We start from the raw sequence: 24,462 nt of genomic DNA on the forward strand, positions 1-24,462 counted from the left end.
ATGTGCAGGAGCCCTGTGAGTATGAGGAGAGGTGATGAGGGAGCTACAGCATGCAGTTTAAAAATTGGGGGTTGATGTGATGGGCAGGTTTCAGGAATCTCCAGAGAAGGAAGCCTCTTAGGGACTAGAATGACGTGGAGATAATCTTGGAACACCTGCAGGGTGATACCTTCACCGTGATGTCACTTACCCATGATGTCACTCTGCTGGTTTGGATGTGGCTCTGGGTCCTGAGCTGTAGCAGATGGGCTGGAAGCTGAGGGTGGGCAGGGTGGGGGAGTTCTTGCTCAGAAGTCCATCTGCATGGTAATGTGGGGAAGACTTGGAGCTTGGTCCAGATGGCCCCAGCAATTCCCCAGAGTGTGAGCTACTTTTCTGTGTGCTTTTGCCTGTCTCTCATTCCCTGCATGTTGAGGGCCAAGTGAGTAGGATCTGTTGCTGACCCAGAGTTAGCAGGTGGGGACAAGGTTTTGCAGGAGGCCTGTATGAAGGGAACTGATGGCCTCTTGCCTTAGCTTCCCCAGAGTTGGGTTCAATGCCACAGCTGGGAAAGGAGGAGAGGGTGCTGCTCTAGTTCTGGGTGTTGCTGAGAGGACCCCCCTTCTCAGGGGCCATACACCTTTGCCTTTCCCACCACTTCCCTAGCCCTGTTTTGAGCAGGGCAATTTACCTGGACCAAAAAGACAGGGATTTTCTGACAGGGATGCCTGTTGGTTCCCTACCCAATGGCAGCCCCTGCTGGACCCTGATTACCTCTGACTTGCAGCCTCCCTAAAGTAAAGGGAGAATTTTTACTTTGGGTTGGGGAAGAGGGAGTGTGAAAAGGGAACTTGGGGGTAGCAGGCTGGGTGCTGGCCAGGGGGCTCTCACTTCTTCTCTGTCTGGCCCTGACTAATGCCCCTCTGATCTTCCAAACAAGGAGCTGTACCAGGTCGTCTTCAGGCCTCTTCAGACTCCCAATTCTGCTACAGCAAATGCAGGGTGGACTGGGGGAAGGTTGCAGTTTTCTGCCAGCTGAAACCTCACAGCGACAGGAGGATCATCTCATCCCCAGCCCCTCTGCACAGCCCTCCACTCCCTACCTCCTCCTTTCTCTCTTTCCTAGTAGGATGAATTGAGGCAGTGTGGAGAAATCCGAATAACTAATCAGAGTCCTCATTAACCCCCTGCCAGGATGCTCAAACATTCACTTTGCTGTTTGTGAAGCAGAAAAAAAAAAATCTCTCCCTGCATTAAAATTGATGCGTTATTAATCCCTGTGCTCCTGACCTGGCAAGCCCCTCCACCGTCCTGCCTGAGGCCCAGCGGCATGGAGTTTGCTACCTCAGGCACTTGGACTTTCTATTATTTATTGGCCGGGCATAGAGAGGCCTCCACACCGGGAGCATGTTTAGAGCCAGCACAGGGGCAGCTGTTTTGTTTTTTCCCTGGCCAGAGCCTGCCTGAGGCTCTCTGCTCAGCCTCACACGGGGTGCAAAGGCCAGGCTGCTGCTGTGCTGGGGGCGGTGGGGTGGGGGGGCCAAGCTGAGTGAACAGCAGGGATGCCAGTGCGTCTCTCTGCAGCCCTGAGAGAGTGAGCAGGCCTGCTGCCCCTTCAGCCAAGAGCTATTGCTTCTCAGTCCATTGCTGGGCTGGGCTTGCAAAGCCTCAGTATTGAGCCAAAGAACGGATTCTTCCTGCACACCTGGGGCCACAGTGCCCCTAGTGGCCTTCCTGGAACTACCCCCCACCCAAGGCTTGAAGCTCTTCTCTGGCTTTACACCCCAGTATAGTTGTACAGTTGCCCCCACATTGTACATCCTCTGCAGAAGAGCAGGAAGCCATAGTCTTCTTTATGCACCTGACTTGGTCCTTGGATCTGTGGTGTTCAGACACATACAGCACAGTTCCTGTTCTTAAGGAGATTGTATTGGAGTGGGGACGAGATGTCCACACAGAGAATACATAATACAACAGCACGTCAGGGAAGGAAAGAAGGGAGAAAGAGAGGAAAGGAGGAATGAGAGAGATAGGAAGGGTCTTAGTCCATTTTCTGCAGCAATAGTGAAATACCATGGACTATGTACTCCATAAAAAATAGAAGTTTATTTGTCTCATTGTTCTAGAGTTTGGAAAATCCAAGAAAGAGCCACATCTGGTAAGGACCTTCTTGTTGTGTCATAACATTACAGAAGAGTCAGTGAACACCCTGGAGACAGAGGAAAAATTGGCGGTGCTGCCTATTTGAGAGACCAAAGGCCTTGGTGGCTTGAGGGTAAAGAACAAGATAGAAGAGGCTGGAGAGGTGAATAGGGTCAGACCAATCTGATCTTTGTGGCCATCAGAAGGATTTGGGTGCTGATCTCAAGAGGAATGGGAAATCAGTGATGAGTTAGAAGGTATGGGGGTGTAGTAGAATGGGATTTGCACTTCAAAAAGATATCTCAGGCAGTTTAGTTGAGAACAGATGGGCAGTGCCAAGAATGTTAAATGGGTCATCTGTCCCTTGCTATTTCCTATCTCCCACTTTAGTGAGCTGAAGTCTATAGAATGTGCTGGAGCCTTATGAAAGGAGATGCATATCTAAATTCTGATCCCCCAGTATCCAGAATCAGCTAAGAACTTACACAAATAAACTATCATCCTTGAATTGGCACCCCACCTTTCCTAACATGGCAGACCATCAGGCTGTCATGACCACTTTGGGCAATGTGAGCCCTTTGATGCATAGGGAACCCTACAGAACAAGGGATGTGTCCCAACCCCTGTGAGATCAGGTGCCAGGAGAAAGAGCAGCAGCTGAGAGAATGGATTGCAGGGCTGGATGAAGGAGACGGTGGGCTACAGGGGAGCAGGGGAGCATTCCACCTCACCCCCAGGTGCACCAGGCACATAGGCACATTCCAGACATGCAAGCACAGTGGCAGAAACACAGCAGGCAGCCTCCATGGCTACAAGCTCCTACTCGATACCAAGGTAAAGGCTTCCGTGCTCTTCCTTATTCCAACTTGATGGTCATATAATAGGCAAGAGTCCTACCACTGAGCTACATTCCCAGTTCTTTTTACTTTATTTCTAGACAGGATCTAGCTAAATCACCCAGGCTGGCCTTGAACTTGGGATCCTCCTGCCTCAGCCTCCTATGTAACTAAGTAACACAGTCTTGCTCTACTATTCCCAGCTCCAGCTTGATACTCTTAAAGAAAGTGCTTGTGTCTAGTTTAGACTTCCTTCTTTTATTTCAGCAATTTTTTTAGGAGGATATCAGGGATCGAATCCAATGGTGCTTAACCACTGAGGCACATTCCCAGCCCTTTTTATTTTTTATTTTGAGATAGGGCCTCACTAAGTTGCTTAAAACCTGGCTAAGTTACTAAGGCTAGCTTCAAACCTGTGATCCTCCTGCCTCAGCCTCCTGAGTCGCTGAGATTACAGGTGTGTGCCACCATGGCTGACTATTTGAATAAATATTAATGGACCATATTCTCTGTACAAGGACACTCTGAAAGTCCAAAAATCCCTTCACTGTCCTCACCTTTCAGCATGCTACCTCCTAAGGGAAGCTGAGTATGTAAATATTTCATCCCTAGGAGGCAGAAGGAAATTGGTACTAAGTGTAAGGTGACCATATGACCTGTTTTGCAGGGACAGTCTCAATTGAAACCTGTAGTCACTGTAAAATTAGTAATCCTGCTGTCTTTCACTCTCAAAATTATTCCAGTGTGTGTAATAAATTATGTGGTCACTCTAACAGTGTGCATGGCTATTAAGAGCAATTCTTTGTAGGAATTCAGGAAGCATCACAGAAAAAGTAATATTTGAGCTGAGTCCTTGAGGAATGAGCTACATTTCATCTATGAGAGCATGGAGAGAGGGCACCTGATGTAGCAACAAGCAAATTTGGGGTCCCTGTAGAAGAGGTGGGTAGCTGAACTGTAATGTAGACCAGGGTCAGCAAACTTCTTCTGTAAAGGTTCAGACTAAATATTTCAGGTTTTGTGTTGCAACTATTCAACTTATGCACTACAGTAAAGAACAGTCATAGACAATTGTCAACAAATGAGTGTGTCTGTGTTCCAATAAAACTTTATTTACAAAAACAGCCAACCTCAGATTTGGCCCCTAAGTATATGTCTAATAAAACAAAATACCTCAGGCTGGATGATTTATAAGCCACAGAAATGTATTTCCCACTGTTCTAGAGTCTGGGAAGTCCAAGAACATGGTGTCAGCAGATTTAGTGTCTGGTGAGGGTTTCTTCCTCATCAACAGCAGTTTCTACATATCCTCACAGGGTCCCCGCTTCAACCTTTTATAAGGGCACTAATTCCATCCATGAGGGCAGAGCCTTTGTGACTCAAACGCTTCTCAAAAAACTGTATCTCTTCACACCTCCACAATGGGATTGAGTTTCAACATGAATTTTGGAGGGGCACATTCAGATCATGGCTGTGTAAATTGCCTACTCCCTCACCCTCTAGGTACTTGAAAGAAAGTCCTAAGAGGTAAACCTTGGAAGTTAGGTAGGAAACATGTCGTGAAAGGTCTCAGTATGTCTGCTAAAAATGTATCTGATTTTTTTTTTTAAAGAGAGAGTGAGAGAGAGATAGAGAGAATTTTTTAATGTTTATTTTTTAGTTTTCGGTGGACACAACATCTTTGTTTGTATGTGGTGCTGAGGATCGAACCCGGGCCGCACGCATGCCAGGCGAGCGCACTACTGCTTGAGCCACACCCCCAGCCCTAAAATGTATCTTATTTTAAAATTTTTTTTTGTGACTAAAAATGGATGATCTGAGATTCTAGGATTTATTGTGGGGGTATGAAGGATGCTGGAGAAAAGTGGGGAGACACAGTGAGGAAAGAGGACTGCCTTGTGGTCTGAGCCCTCTCCTGGAGGCAGGTCCGTCCTTGCAGAATCCTCCCTATGGTTCTATATTCCCCTCCCATGCCCAAGTCTCTTGGTCATTCTAAGGGTGCCGAGAAACCTCACCCTCTCTTAAGTATACACAGTGACAACGAACTGTTCTCTGCCTTTCCCGTGGTTTGAAAGCAAGTAACAACCACCTTGCCCATTGCACCCCAATGAGGCCCAAGCTCCTACATGAAAAGGTGTAATCCTGACAGAGCCCAATGGATCCTCTACATCTTCCCTGCTAGAACTCCCGAACTCCCCATGGTCTCTGGTGCCTCTGGTGCGTAAGCATTGTAGCACAGCTTGACTGAGGAGCTGGAAAAGGGAGCAGTTAGCTATCTGTCGCCACCATTGTGGCCCCAAGACCTCCAGAATGAGCAGTCACCTTTCCATTGAACATCCCAATAGATCAACTTGAGATTCTCCCCACATTGCAGAAAGCCCAGCTCTGTAAGTTTCTAGGAGAGGAAGGGTGCTTAGATTCCCCTAGTCACATCAAGTTCCTGTCCCAAGAAGATGTCCTGCCCGCCTTTCTCTGTTTGGTCTGTAGGGCCTCCTTCATTCTTCCTGAGTGACTTTCTCCATTTATGGATGTGGCCCCTTCTCTTCCCGCCACAGAGTTGCTGCATATGTACATGTTAACTGAAAGCAGGGTCTTCTAGGACTCACCTTAGGCACAAAATTTAAGGGCACATTCAAAAACTCAGTAATCAAGTGAAGTAATATTTTAATGCAACAGTTTTTAAAGATAAAAGTTAATAACAAAATCCATGATATGAAAAATCAAAAATTGTTAACTTTTTTGACTGACACATCATAATTGTACACATTTTAGGGCACAATGTGATATTTCCCTTTTTTTTTTTTTTTTAATACCAGGGATTGAACCCAGAGGCACTTTACCACTGAAGCTGTAACCCAACCTTTTAAATTCTTTTATGTTGAGACAGGGTCTTGCTTCAGGCCTCCTTAAGTTGCTGAGGCTGGCTTTGAACTTGCAATCCTCCTGCCTCAGCATTCCAAAACCGCTAGGGTTTTTTGTACCACTGTACCTGGCTGACTTTATACATTTTATTTATATATCTTGGTTATTATCTTTACTGCTCCTCACCCCTATCCCAATCAGAAGGCAAGCCTTCAAAATGTTGGGATTTTGATCACGTCTCTTCACAATTGTGAACAGTTATGGACACATAGCAGGCACTCAATAAACATCTGTTGAATGAGTGAATAACAATTTAATTCTCTCTTTTTTATCATTCCCCTTTCAGACTGGACCTCTCCTTTAATAGCCAAAAGAAGGTTAAATCTTTTTAATAAGAGAAAGAGAACAAGTCTGACATAGAGAAAAGTGGGGAGCCACAGTGAGGAAAGAGGACTGCCTTGTGGCCTGAGCTCTCTCATGGAGGCAGGTCCGTAAATAGGAAAAAGATATTTTTTAGTGGAAACTCCAGGGTTTTCAAGGTGTGTTGTGTTGTTTGTTTTTAAAATGGGACTGAGTTCATGTAAGTTTGAATCAATAGTGATTATTTTTGTGACCTTAGCCAAGGCACTTAAGTCTTTACCATTTTGATTATTCTGTCTATATAATGGGTGGATTGATTCTAGCACCACCAAACTCATAGTCACTGTGAAACATAAATAAGAACTTAATGAATGTGGTTGGGCGTGCTTTGGGATGTATAAGTCCTCTCACAGGCTCAGTGGCATATAAAAGTAGCTCACAGCAGCTGGCGTGGGGACAGAAAAAGAACAGTTAGGTGATACCAGGATGCACTTACTTCTTCTGCTTCTGGTTATCTCAGGATCTAGGGTCTTCCAGCAGCCTGGTGGGGGGAGGGAGCAGGGACTCAGAGGATGGAAGATTTGACCACTGGGGAGGAGTGGGAGGAAGAGACTGGAGTAAGGAGGGTAAATCCATATGGGTTTGAGATTCCATCTAGGATTGTATAATCTAGTGGGGTAGACAGATTGTACTTGGACAATCACAGTTTGGTGGGATAAGTGCTAAGAGAAATGGGTTGTTCTAAGCTGCCAGAACCATCCTATGGCTGCCATGCAAAGTATTGAGCAGGCTTCAAGGTGGACCCTGATACAGACCATGGTGAAAGTGACCATCCACTCCTAACCTTCTCATTTTGTAGATGGAAACACTGAGGCCTAGAGCTGTGAGGTATTGACACAGGGAGCTGTGGATGGAAGCCAGCTGTCCTGGCTCCCAGTACAGTTTTAGGCCTTCCTGGATTTTCAGATACTGATAAGAACAGGGATCCTGAGCTCTGCTCTGAGCCCTGGTCAAAATCTCCAAGGCTGGGAGGGCATTCCTGGCTTTCAGATATCCTTGTAACTCCCAACAGCCTGAGGCAAAAGGCATTTTAAATGAAATCCTTTTACCAGCCCCATCCCTTCCAATTCTGAGATCCATTTCTGAGTGGCATCTGAATTAGAATTTTATAGACATTTCATTTCCCTTCCTTGTTATCCTTCCTTTGCTGTCCTCAGGAGCAGGCGATGACTGAGCCTCCGTGAGAAACAGGGTGTAAATCTTCCTGAGTGGAGCTGTGCCTTGGGCGGCAGGTCATCAGATTGGCAACCATCTCCACGTGAAGGAAGTGTGATCAACAGAAGGGAGAGGTCCTGAGAAGGACAGGAAGCACAGAAAGATGAAGTTCTTCAATGCTGTGCTTCCTGTGCATTTCTTAATGACTGAAATTTACAGGTGTGGGGGAAATTGCAATGTCCCCTGGAAGGTGTGGAAGGAAAAGTCAGGGCCATCAGACTGCTTTGCAAGTGGGCATGTCCCTGGTCCTTGTGTCCATCGGATTGGGAATCTTTGGTTTCTTATTGTATGTGGACTTGACCATGAACATGAACTGGAAACTGTGCCTTTGTGTGTCTGTGATAGTGTTTCTGGGATTGTGTGTGTGTGTGTGTGTGTGTTTTGTCCTCCTTCTCTGTCTTTGTGACTATGAATAGATCAATGTGTGTTTCTTTAAAAAATATATTTTTCTCATTTCCTGCATAAATTACTTCATGTAAAAGGCCATCCAGAGCTCAGTTCCTAGCATCTCTTTTCAATAAAGCAATATTATCAGAGCCTGGTCCCAAAACTAGTCCCAGGAGAGGCTTTTCCTAGCTTCTTTGTCAAACGAAATGTCACCGACTCACCAGATGATGAGAAGAAAAATTCTTCTTGTTTATTTCCCAAGTGAGGCAGAACAGAAGCAGTTCAGCCTCTTGACATCTCTCCCTGGCTAGGTGAGCAGGTGGGCAGTTGGGCAGATGGGCAGGTGGGCATGTGCCAGGGAGCTGTGCCAAGAAAGCCACAATAAAATTCCTGAATTCTGCTCTCTCACTTCAGCCCTCAGTTAGCTTTGGGATTGTGAACATGTCACTTAACTTTTCTAACCTCAATTTTCCCATTTGAAAAGTGGAACTAATAATACCTACTTCATAGGATTGTTGTAAGGATTAATACGAAATTAGATAAGAGAGTTCCTTGTGAAGGAGCACACATGTGATGTGTCATACACCTTGCATGTCCTCTGCTAAACATACATTTGTTTGTCCCTTTATCCAACAAATATTTATTGAACATCTAATACTTACAAAATACATATTAAGCTCTAGGGAGATATATGAAATCCTTTTACCAGCCCCATCCCTTCCAATTCTGAGATCCATATGGGTTTGAGATTCCATCTAGGATTGTATAATCTAGTGGGGTAGACAGATTGTACTTGGACAATCACAGTTTGGTGGGATAAGTGCCAGAACCATCCTATGGCTGCCATGCAAAGTGTCGGGCAGGCTGCAGAGGGATGGCTTAGAAGGCTACTGCTAAGCTAAGGTGTAGTAACGGAGATGGAGGGAAGGGAAAGATAGCTCACAGCAGCTGGGGTGGGGACAGAAAAAGAACAGTTAGGTGGTACCAGGATGCACATACTTTTTTTTTTAACGATTATTTTTTTTTAGGTGTAGATGGACACAACACAATGCCTTTATTTTTAAATGGTGCTGAGGATTGAACCTAAGTCCTGCCCATGCTAGGCGAGTGCCCTACCGCTGAGCCACAATCCCAGCCCCTGCACTTACTTCTTTTGCTTCTGGTAATCTCAGGATCCAGGGTCTTCTAGCAGCCTGGTGCGGGGAGGGAGCAGGGACTCAGGTTGAAAGATCTGACTGCTGGGGAAAGGAATGGCACAGGGAGGAGTGGGAGGAAGAGACTGGGGTAAGGAGGGTAGAGACAGGCAGGGCTTCACACATTTTCAATAGCAAAGTCTTCTGATGGGTTTGAAGGTTTCCCCAAGAAAGAAAATCCTGCTGGGCAAGTAAAGGGACTTCTTCAAAACAGGGGTTTGACTGAGCTAAAAGGCACATTTACTTTCCATGGTAGATTTCTGATCGCCATCCTCTCCCCTTAGCCTGTTTCTCCAGACAATCTTTGTGTCTTATTATACTCTGGCTGGGTCTTTTGACTGCTTTTGGCATTCCTGCTCATCCATCCATTCCCCCATTTTACAAACACATGGAGCCTGATGGGGCCAGAGATGTTAGCACAAAGTGGGAATACCCAGTCCTTGCTTTTTGGAAGCTTGGAGCTTCATGGAAGGACATATATAGAAACAGAGGGTCTAACTGAATGAGGCAGCCTGTAGTTCATGGATGAGAACTTTGGGCTTCATCATAAAAATGGTCCCAATTATTGGGGAAGCAGAAAGGAAGGAAAGACTACCCTATATGGAGAAGGGTGGCTATTCAAACACAACTCTGGAGAGCTGACTCTTGAAGGATGAGTAGGATTTTACTAAACAAGACCTAAACATATGACTACTACAATCATTACCATTATCTTTAATGACAATAGTCACCATTTATTGAAGACTTAGTCTGTGTCACTGCAGAGTCGTTTGCGATATGCTAAGCATATCACGTACACAATGCAAAGTCAGAGAATCCTGGGAAACACACTGTGAGTTAGGAACTACTGTTCCCATCTCACAGAAATAGGAAAACAATTACTATAAGACATACAGGTCACACAGTGAGGAAGACAGGGACTTAGCATTTGAATCCAAGTTTGATTGACCTCACTCCCCTATGCTCTCTCTGCCACATTCACCACGTCACTAATATTTAGTGCAGGAAGCATCTGATAAAATGCTAGTGCAGTCAAAAGCTCTCAACTCAGGAACATATTGAAACATAGAGAATTACAAGGTCTTTGGCAATGAATAATAATAACTAAGTAGGCAAACTCTTAACTGATTCAGCATTGATCTGGCTCCTCTCTATGTGACAAGAATGATACTTCTGATGATCTACATGGGCATAGAACAAACCTAGTATGTATGGAGGTATGGGAGAAATAAAGATGCAGGTCTTTTCCTCAAAAGTTTGTGATACTGTTGAGGAGGTTTTGTTTAACACAAAGAGCAGAAGATCAGAAAATGGAGTAAGATTAAGGACTAGTCATAGGGTGGAGAGTATGAGAGGAAGATCTTGCAACTGCAGAGAACTGGGCTTTGGGGGTAGGATAGGAGCCAGATGCACAGAAGAAAGGGGAGCACAAAGCCATCCAGAGTGGAGACAGAGAGCTCAAATATGGTGTGTGCTTGGTGTTGGGATCATGGCATCCTGGCACAGCTGGAGAAAGATTCAGATTAGAAAGTAGCCGGGGATTAGGTAAGAGAGGAAGGTCCAGCTTGATTAGGAAGAAGAATGGAGGTTAAGAAATTTTGAAATTTTTAGGTCCTGGCAAGGCATTTTAGACTTTTGTGCAGAGGACAAACAGTTTAAACCAGTCTCTGTGTTAATTAGCTTTTAAGGAGCTCCTTTCTTACTACAGGATTGGAGCCTGGTCTCTGGGAGGTCAGCCTCGTTGCCCTGGTGAAATTCTATGCTTTTCTAAGGATGATGGTTGAGTTCAATAGTTGATCAAGAATCATCAGAGAACAGGATGGAAGAATGTCACATTTAGTACTGAGCATTATCTTACTTTCTAAAGCCTGCCCAGCTTCTGTTTATAGATGATAATGATGAAGGTCAATGATAAGGATGTTGATGAAACAGAATTCAGACAGACTAGTGGAGGATTTTGTCCAAGGTCACAGAGCACGATTGTGGCAGAGCGGGTACTAGCCAGCATGTCTCCTTTGCTCGCTCACCTGATTCTCACAGATGCCCAGGATTGGGGAAGTGCCTGGAGAGTCTTTATAGGAAAACCACATTTCAATTACTGTGTTTGTGATCGAAGAGGCCCGTGGTTGGGCTCCAGAGTGAGAGCAGTTTCTTTGAAGGCCCTCAAGCTGATCAGGACAAAGACCATGGTGCTTTTTGCTCCTGGGGAAGATACCAGTTGGAGCTACTTCCCTAAAGTTGTTTGTGCCTTAAGTGGCCTGGGCCTCTGGCCACAGATTCTAGAAGCTGTCCTACACATCTGTGAAAGGTCTCAAGGTCTAAGTGCACCTGGCCAAACAGGCAAAGGCATTCTCTAGGGAAGCCTGCCTGGCCCATCAGAGGGTGCCCAGGAAAATGAATTTGGACAGGCAGAGAGGTGCCTGATCCAAGCTAAAGTGCTGGGAGTGGAGCCACTCCATTTCTTGGGGAAGGAGTAGGGACAAAAGGGACTTTATCTTCAATCTGAAGCTCCTGCTTCTTTCTTGTCCCCTGAAACATCTAGGTTATCACATCAGGTCACTCTGGGCCTGGTCCTTCTGTCTGCCTCCATGGCCTGGCCCTGCCAATCAATCTGTCAAGTGGACTCAAGCCCAGCCCCAGGCAGCATTGTTGCAGCTGCCTGTTAGCCTCTCAGAGGAGAAGGACTTTGTATGGTGGTGGGTCTTTACCCCCCATCTAAAAAGGTGCACCCAGGCTTCCCTCTTCCAGAGCAAGGCAGGTGGGCTGAGTAGGAAGGACAGCAGCCACCCACTGGCAGTCCCCCCACCCCCACCAATCCTGGACTGTCTTTCATTCTCCTCGGTGCTTCTGACATGTGTGTTGCCCTCCTTATGCTCAGAGGAATCACTGGCAGTGACAGAAAGGAGATTAGAGGCTGTATTTCTGCCTTGAAGCTTTCTCCAGGCTGTAAGGAAACAAGTGGAACTCACTAGATGTCAGTTCTGGGAAAGGAGAAATCTATGTATATTGTAGCCCAGAAGCAGCGCCCTGTGCGGGGGCATGCTGGTGTCACCTCTGATCGTCCTTCCTCTCGCTAATGTGCATTTTATTAATCCCTGAGTGGGAAGCGGGTTGGCTTCTCTTCCCTAACACTGGTGTGATTCCTCTCTGAGGAGTTCCAGCTCCTCCATACTGTTTCAGGGGTGAGAGTGGGCAGAAGTGCAGGCAGAGCAGAAAGACAGGAGTATGTGGCTGATGCAGGACAACAGGAGGGAGTCCTGACCCCTTAGGGCCACAAAAGGCAAGACAAGAGACAGAGGCTGAAGGACCCTGCCTTGTCCCCGGCCCTTGCCTTTGCAGACTTTAGCAAAGGAGGGAACGGTGAGACAGAAAAGCAGCATAATGTGCACATGGGAGGTGACAATGATTTCCTATCCATCCATCTCCCCGACTCTACAGTGAGCACCTTGAGGACAGGGAGAGAGAGAAAAGGTGTGTGTGTGTGTGTGTGTGTGTGTGTGTGTGTGTGTGTGTGTGAGAGAGAGAGAGAGAGAGAGAGAGAGAGAGAGAGATCTTTGGATCCTCAGGCTCCCATACATAGAAGATTCTTAATATACTAGGGCTAAATTGATGCCATTTGCACCTTTCCAGGAGAGAGGAGGGGGAAGTAGTAGAATGCCACCCCAAAACAACTCTCTCATCTGCTATATTTCCAGACAGCCAGAACCAGGTAGGGGAGGCTGACATTAGCAAAGTTCCTAGGAACGGCCCACCTGCCACTCAGGGCACACCCACCTCTGCTGTCCCCTTCAGGAAGCCCAACATTGCTTTAGCACTCACAACTGCAAGTACTCTCTTTGGATTATTAAGAAGTACAAGAACAAAGAGAATAGTGGAGGTTGGAAAAACAAAATATCTATGGTCAGTAGATATACCACCTTGGTGGCAGTTTTCCTTGACAAGTCCTAAACCTGACTTTCCTAAGCCTCATTATCCACATTGATAAAATGGAAACAACTGTCTAGCAAGGAAAAAGGCATTTCTCATATGCTGCTAGTAGGATATAAATGAGTGTGACCTTCCCACGAGTAATTTGTAAAAACTCCTTAAAATGAACACATCTTTGGACTTGGCAAAACCACATCTAAAAACCTACCCTAGGAAAAATGATCAAGTCTGGAGCAAAAACAAACTACAAGAATATTTATTAATAGCAAAAACTGGAAACAAAGCATTATGTAATAAACATTTGAACACTTACAGTACATCCCCCAATGCAGTGCTATGTAGCCATTAAAATTATAATATATATTTCCATTACATGAAAATTATTTATGATATGTTGCCTAATATGAAAGGCTGGTTACTGAACACTATAGTACAGTACTATTTTTAAGAAAGAAGAGTTTTACTCCAAATGTTAACTGTGGTTATCTTCATTCTGTAGGATTACAACTAACTTTTTTCCTCTTGTTAATCTATTGTCTACAATAAGCATGTGTTATTTTTTAAAGGTACTAAAAATTATTGTGTTAAAATGCCTCCTTTTAAAGTTTAAGAATTAAAGAAGATGTTATACATGAAGGTGCTTTGTAGACTAAAATGTTCCACACAGAGATAGGAGATTAGGGTTTCTGCCCACAAGGAGCTTATAGTTCAGAAAGGGATGACAGACATATAAGATTAACCAGAACATCAGATGGAATGTGGCAAGAACTTTCAGAGGTCAAATAGCATGTCACTTGGAAACACAGAGGAGGAAAAATTACTCCTGGTTATAGAGGTAGCTGCCAGATTGTTTGAGTTAAATATTGAAGAATGGCTAGGATCTTCTCAGGTAGAAATAGAGAGATATAGAGCAGCAGGAAGTTGTGGGACAAGTATGGAGAGTCATTGTGTTTGGATGGTGGATAAGGAGACTCCTGGTGCAGGGTGGAAGATGAATCCAAAAGGCAATTCAGGGCCAACCACAGGCACTCAGAAGGATGCACTTGGTCTAATTCAGTTGAATGCCTTCTATGAGCAAGGAGGCACCAAAGAGCCTAGAGCCCACAGTGGCCCAGCTGTAAGCCCATGAAGGACAGTGAGTACTCACTGCTATGCTGGCCATGCCTGGTGTGTTTGGGGTCCTTGATGAGTGAAGATGATATCCCCTGCCTGGGAAGCTCAGTCTGGAAGCCATCATGTGAAGATGTGCTGGATGGCTGATGGTAGGGAGAAGGAGAGGCTGTGACCACCACACCAGGGAGGAGCTCCCTCTCCAGATTGAATGGAAAGGAGGAAAGATGATCTTCAACCCTAACTAGAAAGGAATGGGAAATGATAGTGATGGAAGTGAAAATTAGGTGGGGCTTGGAGGAGGGAAGAGTCAGATGTCTCTCCTTGGTTTGCAGTCTGCACTGCCAGAGACCAGGAAGTCCTCACAAAGTCCACAGACAAGGTCCCATGGAGGAAGAGCAGAATGCAAGGAGTGAATCAGAATTTGGCACTCACAGTGCCTACCCTCTCCATTGGTTCTGATCTGTTTGGCTTCTACATGTGGCTACCCCAGAGCAGGCAGTCCCCAAGGGTGACTGTAAATGTGTCTCAACATTCTTCATCTCCTCTTGGGAGGAGTCTGGGGTGTGGCAAAGGGAAGAGGAGACTTTCTTTCAATACAGAGAACATTTGTTAACGGAGATGCATGAGCTCCCCTTCTGCCCTTGGAGCTCTCTCAGTTCATCCCATCCTTCTAGCATACCCCAGCTGCCTCTCTCCTGAGACTGGGAATCAAATCTCCCTTAGGATTCCGGATGCTCTCTCTCTACCACCCTCACCTCCCTAGTGATGTGTGCACATGTGTGCATACACACACACACACACACACACACACACACGGTGGGAAAGCCTTGTTGCTCAGACAGATGTATACATTTCCATCTCCCCACTGCAGCTCCCAGTGTGGGCTACTGCTTTGCTCCTCCTGTTGTCCTGTCACTAGTTAATGACATTCTTTATCAAGGTGAAAATGTGTTTTTACAGAGAGACCAAGATGGTGTTAACTAGGAAGGAAATGTTAATGTTAAAGATGCATGTGCAGGGCGGGGCTCTGGGCTGGAGGTGCTACCCAATGCTGCCCTCAAAGTATAGCCCAGGTCCCGGAGCAGCTCAGCACTCCAGTGACCCTGCCGTCTGGACTCCATATACAGCCTCCTTGGAGTCAAATTAGCAACTGGTCCAACAAGGAGAAATTGATGGGAAGTGTCCAGCCTGACCTTTTGACAGGGCTGACCAACCAACCTCCATATGCAAACACCTTAGTTAATTTCAATTATTGAGAAAAAAAATTAATTAACTTTAATCTACAACTAAGTAAGTTGTGAAGCCAAAGCTACTTTGGGGCCACAGCTTGTGGCCAAAGCTACTTTGGAGCCTCCACTTCTTCTGGCCCATTCCTCCTTGCCACCCTCAAGCACCCTCCCACCCACCATGAACCTAACCAGTGTCCCTCCAGACCCCCAGCCAAAGCCTGCCATTCATTAGTCATGTAGATTGCAAGTTCATCTGCATACCTGAAAGAGCTATGACTGCTGCCCCTTCCTGTGAGTTCCACTAGTCTCAGAACAAGTTGCCTGCTGCTCTTCCCAGTGCTGCCCGCAGCTTGGGGAGAGGGCTGCAGGTAGCAACAGGGTACTGACAACTGTGACACAGTTTGGGCCTCAAAATGACTCGGGTATGTGTGTGTGTTGGGGGGGGGGGTTTGCTCAGCAATCATGCTAAAGAAAGAGTTGAAAGGGTAATATGGTAGAGGAAATAGAATCTATACCTTCTGGAATAAAACACATCCTGGGAGAAGGAAAGAAGCCAATGAGCAGAGCCCTGAGTTCCCTGTTTTCTGAGACCCCTGCTGAGAGCTGCTCTGCCTTGCTTGTAGGTGCTCTGGCTTTAGCTGACAGGAAGCATTTCTGGCCCAGCTGGAAGTGAGGAGGAGGGGAGTGAGCCTCCTGAACACCATCCCAGAGGCTGCAGGATCACCCAACAGTAAGATGTGCTTTTCTGTCCTTTAACACAAAAATTAAATCCCCCAGGCAGACTTTTTTTCTTTCTAAAGCCTCTAGGATCAGTTGATCACCTGAGCTGACACTTAGCATGGACAATCTTTGGCAGTAAATTGTTGTGCTTTTTTTTCCCTACATCTTTATGTTTTACCTTCTTAGCACCTTGAGGACGAGGGCCAGCCCTCCTCCCTGTACACTCTGCTCTTCTGCCAGTTCCATGAGTTGTTGGTACAGAGGGATGGGGTATTGCTTACATCCATATTGATGATCACATTTGTACAACTCTCTGAGCAAGTATTACCACCTGAGGTCATCTGGGTGTGCCAGTGAAAAACACAGTTCCTGGTCCTCACAGTCAGACTCTGGTTCTGAGAGTCAGATGAAGACTCATGGATCTGTATCCTAAGCCCAAGCAGATTTTTTTTTTCATGGTCCTGGGGATTGAACCCAAGTGTGCTACCACTGAACTACATCTCCAGCCCTTTTTAATTTTTATTTTTAGTCAGGTCTTGTTAAGTTGCTCAGATTAAATTCAAACTTCCAATCCTCCTGCCTCAGCCTCCCAAGTGTCTGGGAACACTTGTGCCTGGCAACCCCAAGTGTTTTTGATAAATGTTGAATAAATCATCCCATTTATTTCTGATGAACTATGAGAAATAGTTCTTTAGAATGTATTGAACATTTTGAATAGAGAACCTCATTTGATCCTCTTATCAGGTAAGATTTTTTTTTTCTTTTTGGTTTTCTTAATCCCCTTAAGGATTAAGAATCTCACGGATTTATGTATCAGTTAGCCAAGGTTTTGGAAACCCAGTTATCCAAACCAATCCTTTTTTCTTTCCAGTATGTCTTGATAAGGGCAGGATCTGTTATGGTAAGATTGAGCCCCAACTCCAAAGGCTTCTGCCCATGATTCTCTAAGTTTCCCTGATGTCTTAGGGCCATCATGGCCTTATAGTTCATCAGCCCTCCTTTTGGGGACAGTAATCATTGCTAAATTCTATCACTAAAGCCGGTTTCCCTGCAGGGAAGAAGAGGAAGAGAGAGAAAGCTAGCCACAAAGGTGAATGTCCCTGGGTCCAGCTCCCCAAGCAGGGGGTTAGTTAAGCTGTGGATGTTCATAGAGGACCCCATGCCTGAAAGCAAGAGAATGGCAGCAATAATTCTGCTTCCTCTCAGGGGAGTTCTGTGTTTTAGGTATATTAAGCGCAGGGAGTGGGGGGTGGTGGGTCACCATGGTCCAGCGGGCTATGCCTCTGGAGGGAAGGTCATCTACAGGGGTCAAGACTGGACTAAGTGTAGTTGGGCAATCCTATCTGGGGGACAAGCTGACAATTTTTGCAACATTTGGAGCCTGTGTGCACAGTGATGTTGCAGAGTTTATTCTACACAGTGGCTATGACAAGGGCTTGAGAAAGAGTGAAGGGCAAGTAGAAAAAGAAAAGCCTGACAAGAGCTATACACTCGGTAAACCAGAATGAGTACGTTGCTACCCAAGTCCAGTGACTTTTTCCAGGACCCAAGTGGAAATGAGGCTCTTTCTTTGGAATTACTTAGTGGTGCTCTATTCTCTCAGGGCTGAGGCTCAGGTTGCTGGGTTCCAACAGGCCAACCTGTGCCCAGGAGAATGGACATGCCCCTGCCATCACCTGCATGGTAGACTGAGCAAATATGTTGACTGACTGCTAGCTCTTGCCATGGATTGTGATTTTCTGGAGAATGGAAGGTTTCCATGGATGCAGTAGAAACAATATTACCAACATATCCTTGACCTCTGCCCCTTCAGTCCCCCAACACCCATACACTCGCTGACTACTGCACTGTCTTTCCAAGTGAGTGACAATATGGTATCTCCTGGAGACTAAATACAGTTGATACTATTGCTTGGATGGGTGTAATCGGCAAGGACGATTTTTGCAGCTAATGCTGGATGTGTGGCAATCAGAGAAGCCACCAGCTGTCTCACTTAAATTCTTAGCTCTCTCGCTCTCTTTTTTTAAAATCGTTTTGCTTACATAATCCACCCCCTTTTTATTTTCTAATTCTCTCCTTGCAAAGCTGGCACCAGAGGGGAAGGGCTGGGGTGGAGGGGGTAGCAATTACACATCAGTTTGGGGAGCATTTACATTTTGCAATTACAATTTAAAAATAAGTCTCGTTAATGATCTCCACGTGTGAACGACAAACCTTAACTGACATACATACTCTCCTGGGCCCGCCTGCCTGCCCCCACCCCCTGCCGCCCCAAAAGCCTGAGACTGAGGGAGGCTAAAGTTCCCAGAGAGGAACAGCAGGAGGCCTGGGCCAGCTCAGCTGTGAGGGGTGGCCAGGAACATTAATGTGCCTTTGATGTTGGTTAGAGGACAGAGATAGGGTTGAGGACATGGAAAACTAAGACTTCTAGACCCTAACTTCTCTCCTCCTCCCTGCCTTATGCAGGGTCCTGACCCATCTCTTTGAGCCAAGTCATGGTCAGTTCTCTGTGTCCACAGGAGACTCTATCAGTGCTCAGAGCTGTGGCGAGAGGGGCCCCCACTGTTGTTATCCAATGCCGGTATCCTCCCAGGTGGGAATTTTCAAAGTCCCATTGAGCAAACATGAATCCTAGTCCCCATGAGCCAGTCAAGACAGCTGGATATCCAAGTATTGTGAAAAGGGGCTGATTCCTTCTTTAGGGTTCAGAGAGGGAACAGCATGTGCAGTGTCCCTGTTTGGGAACAACACTGTTCTTCTTATCAATGAGTTAATCTGAGCCCTCTGATTCCTGCCTAAGCTCAGGCTTTGAATCTCAACCATCCGGCTTAGATCCTAGCACTGCCATTTGCTGGCTGTGGGTCTGGGGCAGGTTACTTGAGCAGCTCCTGAAGGGACCCTCTCTCACCCTCCCCTCTCCCCATAGAATTCCCTGTGGGCTTGGCATCAGGCTGGGGCTCAGACTTCCATGCTCACTGGGTCTCTGCCTGACTCTGCTTTTTAACAAGCCAAATTATCTCTTTCCTGGACACTACTTCCACTGGGTGATCTTTCCTCCTGGCCCCATGTATGTTCCTTACATGTGAATGAGAGCAGGGGACCAGGAGCTCCTGAGCTACATTCTGTAGCCTCTGATACTCATCCCCACTCAGCTCCCCTCCACCAAATATTTGAGTATAAAGCTATTCATCTCTTGGGCAACTTCCTCCAGGCCAGTCTTTGAACTGACACTTACAGTCAAGAACTCCCAGCTGTTACCAGAAACATGCACAAGATAGCTCTTACCCACTGCAGAAAGAGTCACACATCTTAGGAAGATCTGAGAAGAGAATAGTTTCCAGAAGTAGATATGTGACCTGTGCAGGGAAAACAGAAGGGGCCCACAGTCAAGGAGACTCTTGAAAACAGGGTTTGTGTCTTAGTTTTGGTGTTTATTTTAACGTAATTAAGTGTTATGGTTTGGGGATCTGGGGGCCAGTTCAGTCATGGTGCGCTTGTCTAGTGTGCACACCCACAAAAATTATATATATATATACACACACACTGTTCTAAAAACTTGCTTTTCAATAAATTGACACATAATAATTGTACAAATATATGGAGTACAGTGTGAGAATTCCATGCATGCACACAATGTGCAATGGTTAAATCAGTGTTTTTGGCACTCACTGCTTCTTAAATATTTATCATTTCTTTGTTCAAAAAGTTACTTTTTAAACCTAGGTTAAAAACCTAGTTTATATGAGGGACTGTTTTCCAAAATAAGTAGATCTACTCCCATTATTTTCAATTGCTGTATAGTGTTTTTATTATTTGGATTTTAAATTATTTACTTTACCTTTTTTTTTAAATTATAAGTATGTGTTACAGAAGGGGAAACAGTGTAAAGATATAAAATAAAAGGTCTCCTTTCTTTCCCCTGCATTTTCAACACAGGAAAGCATCTGTGTTCTGGTTACTTGATAGCCAACATTTACTGTGCTAAATACTACTTCAGTTCCGGGCTGGGGATGTGGCTCAAGCGGTAGCGCGCTCGCCTGGCATGCGTGCGGCCCGGGTTCGATCCTCAGCACCACATACAAAGATGTTGTGTCAGCCGGGAACTAAAAAATAAACATTAAAAAAATTCTCTCTCTCACTCTCTCTTTAAAAAAAAATAATAATAATAATAATACGTCAGTTCCTCTTTCCTAATGTATATATTAACTCCCTGCTATGAAAGCTCAGAAAATTACCATACATTCTCTCCCTTCCAATCTGCATGAATTTGATAATTTTTCATATTGTATACTAAAAATAAATAATTGCTATCATTTATTTTTAGTATATAGTATATATCATATATTATATACTCCACATATATAATATACTATATAATATATAATATTGTGTAATAGACACTGTGTTAATATAAGTATATATTTTAAATCTTAATATAAAAATATACTAAATAATATGCAATATATATAAAATACTGAGTTATATATAATACTATATACTATACTATTTACTGTGTATCACATATTATGTAGTATATTCTAAACATTATAATATGTAATATGGAGTATTATAGTATGTAATACTATATATTAATATATATATATATATATATATATATATATTTATATTTATATTTATATATTTACATAATATATATATTTATATATATATATATTTATATTTTTACATAATATATATACACATATATACATATANCAATATCTACTCTGTTTACATTGTTAAGATTTAGAAGATCTATATTCTGTTATATAAATTTAGTTACCTCTGCATTCGGGTGAGGGGTTGATTATAAAATGAAAGTCTATTAAAAAGCATCAAACCCACTATGGGTATGGAAATATTATTCAACCACATAACCAAACAGTGTGATTTGCCTGAGGAAGGAGATGGGTCCCGTCACTGCGATCCCAGCTGCTGTGATGGAACTTTCTGAGCACTAGGGAATGATGACCTCCTCCACATTCCCTCTGGATTTTTCTTTCTGTGGGTCAAACCAAGTTGCTGCTCTTATTGTGTGTATACTGTCCTCCTCTTTGCATTTCTTTGTTTTGCTGGAATACCACCTCTAGCTATTTTTTATAATGATGAGTGGGAAATAAACAGTTCTCACATGCCCAATGTGACTCTTCTTTTGCCTTCACACTTGGTTGATAATCTGACTGAGCTCAGAATCCCAGGTTCGAATCTTCCTCTTTTCTTTTTTTCGTGGAATTGGATTCAGGGCCTCTGACGTGCTAGATAAGAGGACTGCCAGTGGACTCCATCCCCAGCCCCTCTCCTTCGGTTATGATGATGTTGTTCCCCTGTCTTATTTCCAGGTTTGCAATGAGAATCTGTGGAAACTTTTATTTTCTCATTAAAATTCTGAAATTTTACCTCTAGGTACTGGGGTGTAGATTTGCTCTATTTTCTTCTTTCTTTTCATTTCATTTCTCTTACTCAGTCTTTGGGGTCCTTTTAAATCTGAAGTCACCTGTCTGACCTCAGCTCAGCGAAGTTTTCATTTTGTTATCTTTACTCATTCCCACCATAGTGTCTGTTTTCTCCTTCTGGAATGTTCACAGTCCAGCACAGTGCCCAGCACGTGGCCAATGATGGCTGTTTTCCCCCTGGGACTTAAATTCTAGAGAGGACCCTATTGCTAACTTGGGTCAGTTTCCTCTTTGGTCCAGGGAAGATGTCAGACCTCATGACTGCTCAGGAATCTCCCAGGTCTGCTGGTCCTCTGATAATCCGTCCCAGACTCCTGGAGTGGGGAAAAAGCAGAGTAAAGAGAAAACAGGTGATCAGGGCAGCCACTACAGCCAGCTTCCCACTGTGGACCCTTTCCAGGAACTCCCATCTCGCCAGTATCTGTGTCTGTCCCCACTGGGCACTGCTCCCCTTGGCCTTCCAGTCACTCTGAAATGGGCTGCCTCGTGGCTTCTCCTCTGCCCACCCCCCTGCTCCCCACACTTCTCAGCTCACATGCACACAGCTCCCAGTGTTCCAAAACAGAGGCTGGGCCAGAGATAGCTAGACCCTAAAAAGAGACGAAAGAACACAGGGGCCTGCCGAGAGTGGGGCTATGCCCCAGCTTTGGGAAACTTTCCCGGGGAGAGTCATCTCAGATGAGCATCCTGTTTACACCTCCTCACCCTGGTGACATCTCCCATGCAGTTTTCCCACATGCCCAGACCAGTTCTGGACAGAACCTCTAGATCGGAGAGTTGAGATTCTTTGTTCCTTTTCCCTGGGCAGCCTGACCCCAGAAGATCCAGAATAACAAATGCTCAGATCCCAGGAGATTAGGATTTGTTCTAACTTGGAATATCCTAATTGGTCCTTGAGGGCCACTGTGCAAAATTGTCTTCTCCTTCTATCTCCCTGCTCCTTGCCCTAAAGCATGGTAAGTGGGGGTATGCCAAGAGAATGAAGAAGGGGAAAGTAGAGGCACAATCTTGAACTTCAAGTCCGCAAAGATTCTGTGTGAAAGGCAGGGCTCTTTCTTTTCTATGGAGACCATAATGATAGGAAATGAGTTGTCATTGAAAAAGTCATGATTAAGGTTCTATGCAAGTTATGCTTTTCAGGCAAGTTTCTAGTATTTAAAGATTCTGCTAATACGAAACACATCTCCTTTGTGTCTGGTCCAGCTGGAAGGGCCAGGAAATGACGAATGGTTTCCCTAGGAGAAGCCAGAGAACTACAGACCCTTCCCAAGGCTGGAGGTTGAGGAGATAGAGGCTGCAGGAAGCAGCCAGGGGCCAGTGGGCGGCAGAACACAGCTCTGGTGCTCTTTCCTAATCACAGCTTGCTTTGGAGACTGTGAATAAAATTCTATTGCAGACCCACAGGATGTCTTCACTGGCCACCCCTGCTGCTAGAATCTCACTGGCCTGAGGAAAGAGAAGGGTCAGAAAGAAAGCGGCACAGGAAGGGGCTTCAGCCAAAGGAGAAAGCTAGAACCTAGGGAAATATGACAAGGAGTGACACTTCCTAAGGAAGGAATGCCCTGACACGAAAAATGAATATTGCTCAACTGGACAGGCTTTCCGAAGAGAGAGCCAGGTGCCTCTTCGCCTGTGAGTCATGGACAGATTTCATTCTAGAACAGGGACTTCTTTGCAGCTGTGGGTGGTCCCTGGAAAGCCAGGGGTAGGGTGGAGAGAAAAGGCCAAGTGGAGACAGTTACAGAGAGCAGGCTCATTGCAGGCTCCCTCCCACCCAACCCCACCCTACCCTACTGGGCCCCCACAGGGCATCTTGGTCCAGGCTGTCAAGGAGTCACTAACGGTTCCCGGTCAAAGTGAGTCAGAGCCTTGGCCCTGAGCAGCTGGGTGCAGGATCTGGGACAAGCAGCCCGGTTTTCAGACATATAGAGCTCCTTCCCAGAGTTGTGCTCCCAGACAGCTAAGACACATGACCATGTTCCCAATGACACATCGCCTTTGAGATGCGCTCTCCAACCAGACATTTCTGTCATTTCATGTTTATTCTTTAATTTTGTTCTTTCCCTTCCTAATTGAACACACAGTCCAGTGAGTCTGTGACGGAGACTCGAGATTTGCTGCTTTCAGCACGCTCGGTGTTTTCCATCTTCGTCTTGGTGGTATTATGTCTCCAAGCCCCTTACTTCTTCTTGCTGGTATCAGCACTTTCATTTTTCTATCTCCCACTCACTCCGTTTTTTAAATAATAAGAGCAGAATGCAATAAAATATTTACATAAATTTGGACCAACACTGCTGTACAGGATGACAGGACTGACAGAAACTGAAGCAGCCCCAGTGTGGGAAGGTATAAAAGACATGTGCATTGACCATATACAAAAGCCTGCAAGTGGCACGTGGAACACACTTAGTGGTGTCCATATAACAGAATTCTTAGAAATTTAGTTCAGGTGAAAGTCAAAGGACAACGTATGATAGACGGCTCGTCAAGGTTGGCAGCTTGTTTTCATGATCAGTTTTGCCCTGTCTGCACTTCTTTGGCTTCTCTGGGTCTCATTCCTTTTCTGGTGTTTCCTGCCTTCACCCTACACATTCAAGAGTCTTGAATCAGATGGTGTTTAACACTGGAAACTCTCTCAACCTCTCTAAGCCTCAGTTTTCTCATCCACAAATAGGAACAATCATAATGCTGACTCCATATGGTTGGCAAGAAAAATAAACAAGGTTATCCTTATGAGCTGAGCATCGTGCCTTGTGCCAGGTGAGGGCTAATAAATGACGTTGTTATTAATTCACTATTATTGTCTCATGCCCATCAAAATTCACTTCAGGGAAAGGGACTGATAAAGTCATTCTCACTGAGGCCTAAATGGCTGCTGGGACTTGAAGGGTTATCCTACCCAGATTTGTTTGTTTTACCTTTTAACAGTCAGCCAGAGAAACTGAATTGTCACTCTCTGTGCATGTGTATTTTCAGGCTCCATGGG

At 45.1% G+C, this 24,462-nt stretch overlaps 1 protein-coding gene across 18 annotated transcripts in view; it reads left to right on the plus strand.

Annotated features, from left to right (window-relative positions):
* Pknox2 (PBX/knotted 1 homeobox 2) overlaps positions 1–24,462 on the plus strand; it is a 265,198-nt gene that overhangs the window by 149,333 nt on the left and 91,403 nt on the right. For 9 of the 18 annotated variants that reach the window (XM_048796083.1, XM_048796084.1, XM_015498999.2 and 6 more), the window contains exon 3: positions 15,927–16,033. The exons of 7 other annotated variants lie outside the window; for them this stretch is intronic. The gene's annotated coding sequence lies outside the window, so the exon portion shown is untranslated. Of the gene's footprint in view, positions 1–15,924; positions 16,034–17,077; positions 17,114–24,462 lie in introns of those variants that run through there. 2 more of the 18 variants (XM_048796085.1, XM_048796094.1) reach the window with 2 other exon arrangements.

Source organism: Marmota marmota, unplaced genomic scaffold (assembly GCF_001458135.2).
Source record: "Marmota marmota marmota unplaced genomic scaffold, marMar, whole genome shotgun sequence".
NCBI lineage: Eukaryota > Metazoa > Chordata > Mammalia > Rodentia > Sciuridae > Marmota > Marmota marmota.